Source organism: Pinus tabuliformis, chromosome 9 (assembly GCF_031772625.1).
Source record: "Pinus tabuliformis cultivar Carrire ecotype Pingquan chromosome 9, CPIR1, whole genome shotgun sequence".
Taxonomy (NCBI): domain Eukaryota; kingdom Viridiplantae; phylum Streptophyta; class Pinopsida; order Pinales; family Pinaceae; genus Pinus; species Pinus tabuliformis.
In genome coordinates, this window is record NC_142307.1 from 185,352,189 (window position 1) to 185,367,105 (window position 14,917).

Consider the following 14,917-nt stretch of genomic DNA (forward strand, 5'->3'; position numbering starts at 1 on the left):
TGGCATATTTTCATACATTGTTCCTTTATGACTTTGTTGCAGATAAGATGTTGCTCCTTTATTTGACGGCTGGGACAGCCTATCACATTGTCGGGGGGGAGGTTAAACTGATTATTCCCTAGATTATGTGTCAGCTCACCATTCGGGAAAGATAGTGTACTAGGGTATGGCACGGCTTAATGACATGTTGTTTCTATTTTTGTTACACAAGTTGCTGTTCATAAGCCATTTCTGTTGCATACTCTATTTTTTTCAAAATCTTGTGATTATTACCCTCTCTGTGTTTCAAACAGCACAAATAGTTGCTGTTCCATTGAGAATCCACAGTGAAACCATGGGAGGAAGGGCGATTCGAAGGGAACCGCAGGTGTTGACAGTTTCGGCTGCTGCCCGGGAGATCCTGGAAAGAGTAGGGTGGCTGACTTATCTCAACCACTTGCAGGAGTCTAATGAAACAATGGCGATTGAATTCCTGTAGAATATGCAGGATGATTACTCCATAATAAGGGGGAAACAGATAGCAGTCACCGACGATATAATCGCAGTAGTCTCGGGACTACCAGCCACCGGACCTGTATGGACACTAAAAAAGGAAAGATTACAGAAGATTATGGAAATCTTCTAGGACGAAGGCCAGAGCTTGACGATTAAAGGGAAGGGAGTTCTGCCAGCAACGCTAGGAGAGCCCTGGGCAGAATTAGCAAGAACCGTGCAAAGCTACATCACCTGTGAGGGTAGAAAAGACGTGGTAAGACCACGACATCTTAAACTCTTAGCTGTTTTAAAGTAGAAATGCTCTGTAAATCTGCCTGCACTTCTGGATTTGTTACTTCATGACGTTGCACGAAGCTTAAAAAAGGCACAGCATGTAGAGTCAGTCGTCAGTCACCACGGGTTAATTCGATTAATTGTTAGTCATAGCCTCGCCCAGCAGCAAAGCAGCTGGGAAGAGCTAATTGCAATAATTGAGGGAAGGGTGACAACACCTTCCCCAAAACGAAAGCATACTACCAGCACACCAGAACGTCCGGAAAAATGCAGAGAATTAGTAAAACAAAAACATGTCACCAGCACATCTGAACATCCAAAAACACACCAGGAATCGGAAAAGCGTAAGCATGCCACTGGTACACCTGAATAGCTAGAGAAACGCAGAAAATTGGTCCGGTTAGCTCGGATACGAGGAAGGTTGGAAAAGCTTCAGGAAAGAACCAGCTAGCCAGTAGAAATTAAGGATGAGCAATCCTCACGACCAGAAGTAGAAGTAGAGCAAGCTGAAGGAGAAGAGAGAAAAGAGACCGAGCAATCTCAAGAGGAGGCCGAGCAATCAGAAGAGGAAGCCGAGCAATCCGAAGAAGAAAATGAGGAAGAAGCTGAGCATTCTAAGACAGAAGCTGAGTATTCTAAGGCAGAAGCTAAACAATCCAAACAGGAGGGGGAAATGGGACAGTAGGAAGGTAGCCCACCACAGGACCCAGTGGGAGAAGATGAATTGGCCGTAGTTTTAGCCAATATGGGTGAGTATGGCCAACCTTCCACTCCATCAGACCTCCACGGCAAACCCCAGGAGGAAAATGCATCTGAAAAACCACATGCAAAAGAGGCAGAAGAAGGAAATCTGCCTGTTCATGATGAAGAAGAGATAAGAGATACTGAACAGGAACAATCTGTTCCTAAAGCACCGGAGGAAATTCTGGAGGAAGTAGGGGCAGAAAAAGAAGTTGCCCAGGAAGTGATAGAACCAGTTAAGGTTCCTACCACAGAACAGCCAGAGTAGAACAATGAAGAAACACCCCAGGAGGAAGATCCAGGGACTAGTCACGACCCAAACCACAGCAGACAGCCTGCTGTTCCTTCTAATGAAACCTTGGAAATTAAAGAATTGTGAAAGGAACAACAGAGATTATTGAGCATAATAGCACAGCTCCACCAGCAAATCAGAATCCTGAAAGAAAGGCAGAGGGTAAGAAAGACCACAGGGAAGAAAAAGGTGGCCACTTCAGTAAAACTCCGCGAGGCAAAAAGGCGGAGGACCAAAAATCACCCTGCTGTTCAAAACCCTGCTGAAAATCCAGCTGCTATTTCAAATGATGCTGGAGAACAAACTGTTGTTCCATTTGAAAAGGAACAACAGAAAACTGATATTCATGTTAAAAAAGAAGTGGATAACAAGAAAATTCAAACAGAGGCACCACCCTCAGGGGTGATAAGGGTTCTGAACTCGAAACAACGCAATAAGAAAGTTCAGGTAAAACTCCCGGCCTCCACTAATGCATGGAGAAGAGATCCAAAGACAGTAACCTTGCGCAAGGGGTTGAAACAGGCTCAACAAGAATCAGAAATGCTTAGAGAGCAAACGGTCCCTCGTGAGAAGTATGAAAAACTACAATAGCAACTTAGGAACGACAATCAATCTGAAAGCCAGGCCTTTCAAGGTTGGCAGAAGGAACAAGAAAAAGTTGCAAAGGTAACTCGTAGGCTAGATACTGTTATCAAGTATATGGATACCTTGTGTTCTTTATACAATGACGTTTTAGCATGTAGGGCCCCTGCCAAAAATTATGCTCTGTTTTTACTGGAACGATATTTACAATTAAAAATAAAAGCTGTTAAAGCGGGTGCCCCCATACAAATTAACACTGTCAATGACTTTATAGACTATTGTAAACACTACGGGGTGAAGGTCCAGAGATTGTTGTGCGAATTATATTTGCATAACCTTGTGCTAGATCAGGATACTGAGCTGAACCCTGGCCCTTTTGTTGGAGACATCCAATTGCAAGAATTCATCTCATTCAGGGTTAATCAAATTAAATGGCTCAAAGCCTATAATACTTTCCCGAGGCAGGAAAATGGCCTAGATTTGTGGGTAAGGGCTGAGCCTAGGAACCCAATGCAGTTATGGAAAGCACATAGAAACCTCATGAGGACTCCGGGTGTCATTGAAACATTAGGACCCATGCATGAGGCACTCATTCGATAAGGTTTAGAATATTTTCTTGCTATCAAAGACCTTGCCATTGATGCAGCCAAATTTCGGTACCAAATCTCTAATCCAAATATCCAGCTCAGGGAACCATTTAAGTATGAGAATTTTGAATTAGCTGCCAACCGTTTGAACCTCTATGGTGAAAGCATTTTGAGAGCAAGGCCATCCTGGTTAGGATATATATTCCGCAGTCCAATCATTTGGCACCCTGCACCCGGATATCAAGCCCTGTATGAGATGCCTGAGGGTCAAACAGGCCAGTTCTTTGACTACCTAGTTACTCATCATGGCTGTAGGCCTCTGCATGAGATTCCTTCTCCAGCCTATTCTCTCACTGCCTTGCATGTCAACTACAACATTTTCATGAGGCATGAAACAGGGTAAGCAGGGGAGTGTGTGGAGTACTAAAAAGGTATGCTTTTGATGATGATTTCAGTGGCTTTTCAGTAGAACTTGTAAACCTTTTTGCATCATGAACTTGGAAAACAATAAAGAATTATAACAAAGCATGTGAGAATTAATATGCAAGACTTAACCGCTGATAATTGTCATTCTGTGCAGGAAAGGGTGAAAACGAGGAGTTTTTGTTCCAAAGAAAAGGACAAGGACAAGGTAACTGTTGTCCCTTTGATGGGAGACTGTTGTTGGGAAAAGTATCCAATACGGAATGACCCTATCCCACTCTAAGGGTGATAGTACCTCAGCAACAATCAAAGCAAAGCTATCTGAGATTACTTCTTTATGAGATGTAAAAGAGGGGAGAATGAGATCCACTAACCGATGTCTTCCGCTAATGATTGATCCAATCTTCTCTCCTTGCTGCTTGCTCCCAGCTCCTTGCTCTTTCACTGGCCCAGCTACACCAAGATCCTGCAAAATGGCAAGAGAGGGAAACTACAAGAAGCATACATTCATAATTGATTCAAGGATTAGAATAAACCAAATACACAAGTATAACAATACATCATTGAGACACATGCATATAGAAGAACCTCAAATGCTTTATTAATGGAAGAAGTAAAGTTCAGGAAGTGATACAACCATAAGAGGCCCAATCCAGCATCACCTTCCCAGCAGAAAGAAATCTCCTCGTCACCTCCTTCAAAGAAAATCACCCAATAGTTCTAAACTCAAACCAACAACAATTCTTTACATTCACCAGATTCCCTCCCTCTTAGACCTCATGAGAGAGATCTATATATAGGATTTTTGGAGAAAGGATGAGTCAGCTTGAGCTTGGCATGAAGCTGACTAGTTTCCTCTCTCACTTCAGTTATTCTTCAGTTCTTGAGTCCACTTGGAGGTTCTTGCTTCCACTTGGAGATCTAGACCCTCTTACTCATCACCAGTCGAATTCCCTGATCCAAGTGTCATTTTGGAAGCTTCCTGGGCATTGACACCTTGAGGAATGACTGTGCCACATGTCCCAATTCGCTCAGCGCAGGTAGCCTTCTTTGCAGTTGAATTTCAGCGCAGGTAGATAGTGGAGCAGTTGACATTTAGCGCAGATGCTCAGTGGAGCAGTTGACATGATCCAGAATTGCCTTGTTTTTTAGTGTTTTCAGGTGGAGAACTGTTATTCAGTGCTGTGGTTTGCTGACCTTGTTCTTCTAGGGGTAGGAACAACATGTTTAGGGACTTTGGATCCCTTAGATTATGGACATTTCATGCTTCATGTTGTAAGGCACAAAAATATCTATAACAGTTTCCCCCTAAAGTATGAGGTCGTTTATCGGGTGAAATGCTTTATCAGGAGGATCTGAAGTTCATTCAATCGCTGAGAGGTGACCTGTAATAAGATACAATACAATACATTAGTTTTCATACTGCTTTCATGATCTAGGTGAGGCGGGCATTCCCATGCTCAGCTTTATAAATACATTTTTTTGTACATAGAACAGACAATCGTCTGATGGTAGACTGATAATTCTCTGCTGAAATTATCATCCTTTGAGTAGGATGATCATCTACTGCACATGTCAATGTCTTTATTTCCTGAATATATATCGCAGCCCGGATGGATGAAACTAGATCCGGGGTCTTCAAACTCATTCGATCTTCACTCTAAGTACAAGTCGATCCATGCGAGAATTGCACTGAAGTCGAACATGGAAAGACATCGCTTGATTACCGGTCAATGATGTAAACCGTTAACAAGCGCGAGAGGAATCACCGATAATGATAATGACCCTCAAGGTACTGCAGTACAATTCACGTGGTGTGAATATAGGACTTGGCGTCGAACACCACGCAAAATCTTCTGGTCGAAGGTCATTGATGTATACCTGTCGCCGGAAGTGAGAAACTTGCCATTAAGGCATGCAAGCTTCAAAGTACTGAGGGGGTTGTGCCTAGATCAACTTCTTGGATAATGAGCTGAAGTCGACAAGAAGCGATCCGTCAAAGGAGGGCCTTAATGAATCCCACATCAGTGACATGGAACGGAGCTAATGATTTTAATGGAGGTGAAAACAATCTGTGAAATATGATTTAGGGTGGCGGTCATGAAAGGATGAAAGATGATGTATGGTAGTGGATGGGACACGGTTGACTCTTTTTGAACGACATCTCTTGAACATATAACGACACTGATGCGATGGATCGGTAGCATTACCCCAAATGTGGATGGTTTGGCGAGACCATGGTGATGAGACCGGTGAATGAAACAACCCAACCCGATGTGATACGGAGGAAAAGTGTCATGTTCAAGAGCGACTTGCTACCATTAAAGCTTTGAGGTTCTCCCAATTTTTCCCCAGTCATTTCTGACCAGTACCTCTTCATTTTTGTCAAGCTTGAGGAGGATAACATATGCTTGTTCTATAACCTGCCCTTCGGGCAAGCCCATCGCTATGTTTTAACGAGCCTAGCGATAGGGAAACTCGTTCTCGTCTAAAGACAAGTTTGTCGCTATTTAATCATTTTAACGAGTCTAACGACAAAGAAAACTCGGTCCTTTTCATTTTTAGAGAGTCTGAAAAGGTACATAAAGTTAACTCCAAAATTCCTTTTTCGTCATCTAATCCCTTAAGTCTGAAAAAGTATAAAACGATACAGAAGGGATGAGTTTTCGATAACTTTAACGAGCTGAATAAAACAAGCGCTCGACCTTTTTGTGCAATAATCCCTCAGGTCCAAAAAGATTAAAATCTAGAGGAGGGATAGCTCTTCCGGTCCTTTTAACGAGCTAGAAGGTCAAAACTCGGCAAACTTTTCATATTTTACGAGTCAGTTGAAAAGAGCTTAAAGAAGACTCGTCTTTTGAGGAACGAGTGATAAGCAGGGATAGCAACAGATTCCAGGTACAGGTTGGAATTTTCCAATCACAGCAGTGTCACAAGGATGGCTAGGTGAAATCACTCTTCGTAGCTGTTCCTCAAAATGGGTAAACAGTCATATGGAGGTAAACGATCGGCCAAATGAAAAGTGGAGGTTACGGTGCATAAACACGACCAAGGCTTTTATGGTTGATCAGGTTACATTCTTAATGGTTATTTACCGGGATGGGTTCATTTTTTAACGAGCTTGAATGCGCCAAAACACTACTCAATCTTATGTTTATTTTTTAACGAGCATGAACTATGTGCTAAAACTGCTCGGATCTCGCTTTTCTATTTTTTAACGAGCATAAATTCCGCGGTAAAACTGCTCGATCTTATGTTTATTTTTTAACGAGCATGAACTTTATGCTAAAACTACTCGGTAATACCAGTCATAAGATAAGAAATGTATCCTGTGAGATCTCTATTTTTTAAGGAGTTTCATCTTCACTAAGCTTTACTCCATATCCTTTCTTTATGCAAGTTCGAAAACGACTAATCCCAAAAACAGATAAATAACCGCTCTTAGCTTGCACTCCAAAAGGTTTGCATGCCCCCAGGTATAAAATACAATTTCAAGGTTGCCCCTCCTCTCCCCCACCTCTGCTTTTCTTTGGGTGTTCACAACTACTTGTCATTTTGCTAGTCTAATGTTAACGATACTTGTCTTCTTGTTATTTTTAATGGGTCTTATGCGATACTTGTCTTCTCGTCAGCCCAACTTTTAATAGATCTTTTGCAACATCGCAAGAGAACAGCTACTTGCGACAAGAGAACAACTACTTGCAACAAGAGAAGAACACTACTCAAAGACAAAACATTTGTGTTATTGAGGGAGGCTTACCTCTTTCTAGTTACCCAAAGATTGTCTTGTTAATCTTTCAAACAAAACACTTCCTCGGCAATGCCTACCGAAATAGACAAGGGTGAATGACCTTTGTCAAACACGTAACTTTGACAAAAGAATCCTATTCTAGAACAACCCCTCTTCCATCCACAGACGGGGTACGGACTAGTCATATTCTCTCGCGGAAATTCTACTTTATACCCAAAGTTTTCTCTGCCCGAAGCAGACCAGGATGCATGCCCCCTGGGTTCCAGTCCCATCTTTCCGAATCACTCGCACTCATCAGGAAGGAGGACTGGGGGTGGAGACATTTCTTGATTGAATAGACCATTCAGGGTTGGTATGTGCCTATTTGCGATGCGTGATCCCGGAAATGAAAGTTGGTCTACGAGCTTGACCATCCTTCCTTTGTGTGGAAAACACATTACTCTAAAGAGTGAGGAGACTATTGCTCCCATGCAATATATATAGTCTCGTCCAAGGAGTAGGTTATAATCCAAGGGTCCTTGAACGACCATCACGTTCATTTGAACGGTCTTCCCTTTCAATGTAACAGGCACATTGGGGAGGATCCCTAATGGTCGACTGGTTCCTTTATCGAAACTCGAGAGATTTCTTATCTCAGGCAAAAGCGCCGGGGAACCCAGTGATTTCCAAGCAATAGAGGAAAGGATACTCACAGACACCCCTTCATCGATGATAGTGCCAGCCATTACCATTCTGTATATTTGGACTATGATTCTGAATGGTATACTGGATGGCAACCGAGGTCTGCCTAGTTGATTCCAATCAAAGGATACAACCAGGTTGCTTGGTGGTGGGACCGAATACACGGCCGGATATGACCCTGACGATGTTCCTTCCTGCGATAAGGGAATGGGCGCATTGCCCTGATGCTCGTCAGAGTCTGTGTTGATGAAAAGAATCTGGATGGTGTCATCCTTATTCTCTTCAGTGAGGGTGTCATTTGAAGATGAATCTTCATTGACGGTGTCATTTGAAGATGAAACCTCCGAAGGCGGAACCGGGTCAACTGCCGTTTCGACCTTTGGACTTTCGTCCGGTCTGGATTCAGTAGGTTCATTTTCAATGACTGACGCTTCAGTCGACCACTTGAGTGGGCCAGCTGTATTCTCAACCAACGAAGGACTTGGCACGAGTTTTTTGTATCCAGGAGGAAGTCTCAACGGTGAAACCAGACGATCTTCCAAAACTCTCTTCGCTTCGTCTAAGAAGGGACAACGGTGGATGGCGTGATCGCCTTCACACAGTCTGCAGGGGGATCTTGCTCCCCCTCTTTGTCTTGAACCTTCACTTTCGCTGGTCGATGGTAAGCATTCAACATGGCTATCAGAGGTTGATGCTCCCGAACTGTGCAAACGAGGGGACCAGTCCCTTAGTATCCGGGGAATACAGGGACAATCTCTATGGAAGTGGTCTCCTCTACATATGACACATGGCGATTTAGGCCCGGTCTGTGCTGTGTGTGGATTTTTGTCAGATGTCTTTTGCTTGCCCCCAGTCGCCTTAGGCTCCTTCTTCTTCTTCTCTCTCTTCTTCTTCTCCTTCTTCTCAATGGGAGCTTGGCTTTTGCCGGCTCTACCTTGCGAAGATGAAGGATTGGAGGAAGAGTTATAGGAAGTAGAAGGCTGGTGGGCAGCTCTAGACTGATCTAACTGTTGACTCGACTGTTCAGGAACCATGGTGTTCTGAATTACACTGGTTGAGAATAGCCAAATTGGCAGGCCAATTGTCAGTCCTGGAAGCGACAATGTGGCCATGTGGGGCGCACCAACTTCTCCCCAAGAGGAGAAAGGACTAGGATTTCCATCATGTGGAATTCCTTGGTTGGTGCGTTCCATGTTCTCGACCTACAGATCAACGCAGGAATAGGAGGTGATCATGTTCCGTTTAAAATAAATTTTATAACGACGCTTTAGACACAACTTTCTTTTTCACTTTTTAAGAGTCGAGAAAAAGCTAAAGATGACTCTAGTCTCCTTCGATGTTTTAACGAGCCCGAAGTGACAAATGCTCGGATTGACTTTTTTAGTTATAGAGTTTGAAAAAGGCCAAAAGAAACTGCTCTGGAGATCTAGGCAGAGGGTGTGCCAAACCTTTTGCAAAACCACAGAATACGTTTTACGGTACGGGTGGTCGATCTTCGTGAATGCTGTGTTCACTGCATTGCGATCAGTAGGGCGACCGACATGGCTTCCTAAGGATAAAAGATATATGCCTATAGGGGTCTCCCAATATATACGCGACGGTACGTGGGAGCACAAGTCCGTATTGATACTTATCGCTTCACCGTGGAGGAATCACCCAACCACTCAATGCTAAGATATCACGTTTAACGACGCCGGAACACGTCTCTAGCTTAGACGTCTATGTGTTTGCATTATGTTTCAAAGCGTTGTTATGTAAATTCAATTTATTTTAGGGTTGATCTTGTTTAGCAGTTTGCCTTTATGGATCACCACGAGATGTATGGTACAACTCCTAAATGCAGTCTAAAGATGAGAAGCAAGCTTTTTCAATCTTTTCAACTTTGAAAATCTTAACTACTGAGGGAAAAGAAAGACATCATCTTTTCACACAGATCATAGAGCACACACTAATGCACTTTTTCCTAAATCAACATGCAAGCTGTCAAAATGCACATGCACAATGCAGGTATTTCTTTTCTCTTTCTTAATGTTGATGTACTACAAAAAGAAAGCTGTTGTACAACTTCGAATTCAATTTCAAGTGAAAGCAAACAAGCTTTTGTCCAAAATCAAAAGACACCTTAAGATTTACTTGTTTCAACACTAGAAATACATAAATTCAAACCATATGACGAAAGCAAAAGCTCAATCAGCTATGAACAACAAACAAACTAACTCTTAAGATCAAAACGACACTTATCACAGGTCTAGATCTCAGAGGCCACAGCAAGACTATTTCACTTTTGTTATGGGAAACTGCAAATGATGTAAGAAATACACAAAGAACAAATACAGTTTCTTTATACAACCGAGGCAGAATAGTGGCAAAGAAAGGTGGTTTCAGATAGGTACATTGACTGATAACAGGCTGCAAAAACAAGGATGAAAACAGGGCAATAGAAAGCAGAGAACCCGAGTTGCACAAGGCCTAACTGGTTCAGCGCAGGTAGTACACTGTCAATTTGACATTCAGCGTAGGTAGCCCCTTCGGGACCTGCAATGAAATGCAGACTGCCTTCACAGTGCCTGCAATGAAGAGAGAAACTCTCGTTTTTCTCAGGTTCTGGGTCACAGATTGCTCAAAAATCAACAGTTTTTGGCCAAATCAAAGCTATCAATCAAGTACACACTAAAGGATGAAAATGAGGATGAAAAGCTATCACTAAGAGCTATTCAGAGTCCTTGTGGATCAGCTCTTCAAATCATAAACATGCCCAGAAACTGAGCTAGAGTAGCTGCCCTCTACTTTGCATTTGAAAGATCCAAATGCAGTTCGATTCGGTACTCCCTGTGTTTAGGAAATGAATAGAAAAAACACAAACTACCAACAAGATACGATCCCCAGCGGAGTCGCCAATTTGTTGTTGGGAAAAGTATCCAATACGGAATGACCCTATCCCACTCTAAGGGTGATAGTACCTCAGCAACAATCAAAGCAAAGCTATCTGAGATTACTTCTTTATGAGATGTAAAAGAGGGGAGAAAGAGATCCACTAACCGATGTCTTCTGCTAATGATTGATCCAATCTTCTCTCCTTGCTGCTCGCTCCCAGCTCCTTGCTCTTTCACTGGCCCAGCTACACCAAGATCCTACAAAATGGAAAGAGAGGGAAACTACAAGAAGCATACATTCATAATTGATTCAAGGATTAGAATAAACCAAATACACAAGTATAACAATACATCATTGAGACACATGCATATAGAAGAACCTCAAATGCTTTATTAATGAAAGAAGTAAAGTTCAAGAAGTGATACAACCATAAGAGGCCCAATCCAGCATCACCTTCCCAGTAGAAAGAAATCTCCTCTTCACCTCCTTCAAAGCAAATCACCCAATAGTTATAAACTCAAACCAACAACAATTCTTTACATTCACCAGATTCCCTCCCTCTTAGACCTCATGAGAGAGATCTATATATAGGATTTTTGGAGAAAGGATGAGTCAGATTGAGCTTGGCATGAAGCTGAATAGTGTCCTCTCTCACTTCAGTTATTCTTCAGTTCTTGAGTCCACTTGGAGGTTCTTGCTTCCACTTGGAGATCTAGACCCTCTTACTCATCACCAGTCGAATTCCTTGATCCAAGTGTCATTTTGGAAGCTTCCTGGGCATTGACACCTTGAGGAATGACTGTGCCACATGTCCCAATTCGCTCAGCGCAGGTAGCCTTCTTTGCAGTTGACATTCGGCGCAGGTAGACAGTGGAGCAGTTGACATTCAGCGCAGATGCTCAGTGGAGCAGTTGACATGATCCAGAATTGCCTTGTTTTTGAGTGTTTTCAGGTGGAGAACTGTTATTCAGTGCTGTGGTTTGCTGACCTTGTTCTTCTAGGGGTAGGAACAACATGTTTAGGGACTTTGGATCCCTTAGATTATGGACATTTCATGCTTCATGCTATAAGGCACAAAAATGTCTATAACAGAGACCGAGTGCAAACAAGGCTAAGCAGATCAAAGCAAATCGGCCCTGAAAAGGAGGAGAAGACACCAGCTCGGCGCAGGAGAAAAGAGATAATTAAGAATTAACGGTTTGGCGAATCCCTTAGGATCTTTGATCCTGAGGGATCACTGCTTTATCTATCTTGTTAGTTAGACATCTCTGCTGTCACCCTTATATAAAGGGACATCACTGTTAGCTTTAGGGGGGTTATGCTTTTATGTAATTTCTGTTAAGATCGAAACTTTGATCATTGAGTCTCGATAAGAACTGGTTCATTGTACTTTTGTTTCATGCATTAATACAAACTTGGTGATTATCTTATCTCCGTGTCTCGATTAACCTAAAGCGGTGTACCCTTGGAGGCTAAGGGCCCGGCCCCAGAGGACACTTGCTTCTGTATTACTACGATTTGATTTCTGCGTGATTTGCTTATCGTCATTATTTGGTAATCTGATATGCTTTATAAGTTTACATCATATGCTCTGTTAAGATTAATTCATTAATGTTTTTACAGACATAACTGTTGTATTGACTCTACATTATATTACTGATCCTTTCAGAGTTGATTGAATATTATTAGTCTTGACTAAATATTGTCATTGTTCTGTTACAGAGCTTTCGTGTTGTACATTCATGTTATAGAAATTCATCTGAAAGTTATGTTCTTTAGGATTATTGGATTCAAAAGTAATGTTGTTCTATTTTGAAACACAGTCGTATTCCTGTTAATTAAGATTGATCAGATTACTATTCAAGCGTGTTGTGTGCGTATATGATTTACAAGTGCTATTCCATAACTTATCCGTAGTTAGTGTTGTTCTATTAGTGTGTCCTGCTTGATTTTCCTTAAGAGTGAAAGATTGTTGTTTGATTACGATGAGTGCATTTGAGTTAGTAGATTAAGTTTGATGATTTCTCGCGAGACTTAGTTGTTTAGTTGCTGTTCCATTTTAGAATTGTTGTTCCATTCCATATTTGTTGTTCGATTTCTTATTTGTTGTTCCATTTTGCTATCTGTCGCTCCATTTACTCGCACTTGTTGCTTTGGTGTGAGAGACAATCTAAGGTTGTAGTGAGCCTAGGCATTTACTGTCTAGCTCCCAGACCCATGGTCCATGCTCTAATTTCCTTTCCATTAGTTTCCAAAGGGATGGGTTATCGCTGCCGAACCCTTGACTGATAAGTTTCCTAGTATTCTGAGTGTGTGATTTATTCTTTTGAAGTAACTTAGTTATAGACAAGAATCCATTTACTCTTGTATTTTTGAACGTTGTACTACTAGAATTACTCTGACAAATGATAGCCTCAGACTGAGACACTCTTTGAAATAACAAAACGCTCCCGGATTGACATATTAATGTGAGGTAATTAGAGGTGAAAGAGACCCTTTTTATAGCTCTACAACCGCTTCCAAAATAACTTATTTTTGCACATGTGAATAAAGGAGTTGAATTCAAACATGTAAGAAATTATCTAATAATCAATCAATGATGAAAACTGTTACAAAAGTGAGAATGACCACAAATAGGGTTATGGTCTCCAAGATGCATAATACAGTCTAGCGAGTGAGAATAATAAGTTTTGGCATAAAACACTCATATAATCATTCAAAATGGATCCAATTATTAAAACCCCTAATTAATCATAGGGAGACTTGCCACTAAGGAATGCAAGTTCTAGGGTACTCAAGTGTTTCTTGATCTACTTCCTAGATAAGATGTTGAAGTCGATAGAAAGAGACCTGTCAAAGGTAGGCAATGCGGACTCCTATATAAATTGACATGAAATGGGACAAGGATGATTGATTTGGAGATAATTTAGAATAATGCAGGGGTGAAATGACTCAGGGAAAATATGGAATATGAGTAGATGGTTGATAAAGGAAGTAGAGAGTAGGTTGATCGCTTAAACAATGGAAGGCATGAGATCAGGAAGACTAGGCATTTTAGACTAAAAAAAAAAAGAGGAGTGGGACATAAGATGCAAGGACATATGGGTATTGGGGAAAGACTCATCAAATGGTGGTGTTCATAGAGAAACTGACACAAAGGAGAAATATGTTGAGAAAGTGCTATGTTCAAGGGATTGACAAGATACTGCTACCAAAAATTCCTTCAAAATATAGATAGTGTAACCATCACACTCTCCAATTTTTACCAATATGTTTACGTTTAATGAGTCCAGAATGGTTAAACTCAACAATCTTTCCATATTTAGATAGTTTGAAAATATCATAAATACAACTCCAAGAGGTTCCTTTGTTATGGTTGATGATCGGGTGTGACAAAGGGTTAATAGTATATCTGACATAGTTCCTTGTCCATAGGTAGTCCATTGAGTCTGGATAAAGTGAGAAACCTATGTTCAATAGATGTCTTCCTTATTTTGTTATGAGTACGAGGAGACAAATTAAAATTGGTAATATTCATAAAATTTAACCGAGTCAAACAAAGAAAACTCATAGTATATTTTTCTGTCTAAAGAGTGAGAAAAGACAAAAAAAAATCTCTCGAATCAATTTTGTATGACTTTTACAAGCCCAAAATAGGTAATTCATAGTTTTTCATTTAATGAGACAAAAACCCATAAAAAGAGTGCTTATTCTTCATCATGGGAGTTTAACGAGCCTAAAGAAGGAAACTCGAGTTTTTTCGAATTAATGAGAAAGAAAAATTCCATTAAGAGAATGTACAGATAAAGCACAAGATAGTGAGTAGCTAGACGTAGTACCTTTTTGAGTGGGTCCCCATCATAATCCATAAGTTCATAGGCCTCTTTAGAAAGGACCCAAGTGATAGTGTGAGGACTAAAGTAGATGGGTGGAAAGGTTCCTTCCCCCAAGAGAGTTCCTAAGTTTCCTTCAAAGTAGAAGTCTTCAACATGCGTCAAAGAGGAAGGAATAAGCTCAGTTTGATTAAGGGACAATATTTCCAGAGGATAAATGCTTAGTTTGGTTGGAAGACAGAGTAAGGGATAGGGTTGGAACTTATTCCAAGGTCGCTTGACTAGATACATGATCTCCTTAAGAGCCTCTTTAGAGGGGAGGACATTGGTGAGAAGATCAATAGAGGAAGTGTTAATGATAGAGCTCATAGGACCATGGGTCCCA